At 68.0% G+C, this 930-nt stretch overlaps 2 protein-coding genes across 7 annotated transcripts in view; one reads left to right on the forward strand and one right to left on the reverse strand.

Moving 5' to 3' along the window:
• RALGPS1 (Ral GEF with PH domain and SH3 binding motif 1) overlaps window positions 1-930 on the reverse strand; it is a 201,971-nt gene that overhangs the window by 107,219 nt on the left and 93,822 nt on the right. The window lies entirely within an intron of this gene.
• ANGPTL2 (angiopoietin-like 2) overlaps window positions 49-930 on the forward strand; it is a 36,637-nt gene continuing 35,755 nt past the window's right edge. Inside the window, exon 1 of the mRNA XM_010856924.1 lies at window positions 49-732. The gene's annotated coding sequence lies outside the window, so the exon portion shown is untranslated. The remainder of the gene's footprint in view (window positions 733-930) is intronic.

A 930-nucleotide genomic window follows, 5' to 3' on the forward strand; every position in this document is an offset into this window, starting at 1 on the left:
CCTGCACAGCTGGGGCGGATCTAAATCCATTACCTGAGTCAGAGGGGACGCTCTCTGCCTCGGCAGAGCGCACCCGGGGCTGCCCAGGCTTTTGGGAGCGGCTGGGCCAGCAAGCAGAGCTGGCCAAGTTGCTCATGCCAAGGAAGGAGGGGGCCGGCGAGGCCGCCAAAGCAGGCTGGGGCAGGAGGGGCCGGGCCAGCTGGGGCCGGAGCTAGTGTGACATCACCGGGCGGCCCGCCTCTGTCTGGGGCTGAGGGGAGGCCCGGAGCCTTTCTGGGGCCTGGGGGATCCTCTTGCACTGGTGGGTGGAGAGAAGTGCCTGCAGCCAACCAGGGTCAGGCTGTGCTCACAGTTTCCTCCGGCAGCATGTAAAGGCTCCACAAAGGAGTTGGGAGTTCAAGTGAGGCTGCTGCCCACAGCCGAGAATGGACCCTGAACCCTGAGCGGTGCTGCCTGAGCCCCGGACCTGCAGAGCATGGCACTGGGGCAGCAGCCTGCCCCCGAGAGAGAAGGCAGGTTGTGAGCCACACGGCAGGACCCCCAGCCAGCCCCATCCCCTGGCTGGAGCCCCGCTACGGAGCAAGCAGAGGCCAGTGAGGCAGGGCTACTCGGCGGCCGCCGGGTTCGGTCTGTGACTTGGGGACCCCTCCTGGAGGCCATGGCCAGGCTGCCCCGCTGACGGCCGAGTGAAGCATGTGAGGAGCAGCCCCGGAGCCAGGCAGGAGGGACGAGGTAAGGGGCGGGCTCTATGGCACCCCGAGGGACAGTGGGTGAGAGGCAGCAGCTGGCCCCGGGTCTCTGGGTTCAAGAGCCCTGACCCCTCCGGCTGGGGAGGCGGGTGTTTGCAGCTGGGCCCTCCTGCTTTCACTTGGGAGCCCAACACGGCAGCTGCCGGCACAGGACCTGTGGACACCTGGGCAGTGGGGGACG

Source organism: Bison bison, unplaced genomic scaffold, assembly GCF_000754665.1.
Source record: "Bison bison bison isolate TAMUID 2011002044 unplaced genomic scaffold, Bison_UMD1.0 scf7180017864375, whole genome shotgun sequence".
In the NCBI taxonomy this organism is placed as follows: Eukaryota; Metazoa; Chordata; class Mammalia; order Artiodactyla; family Bovidae; genus Bison; species Bison bison.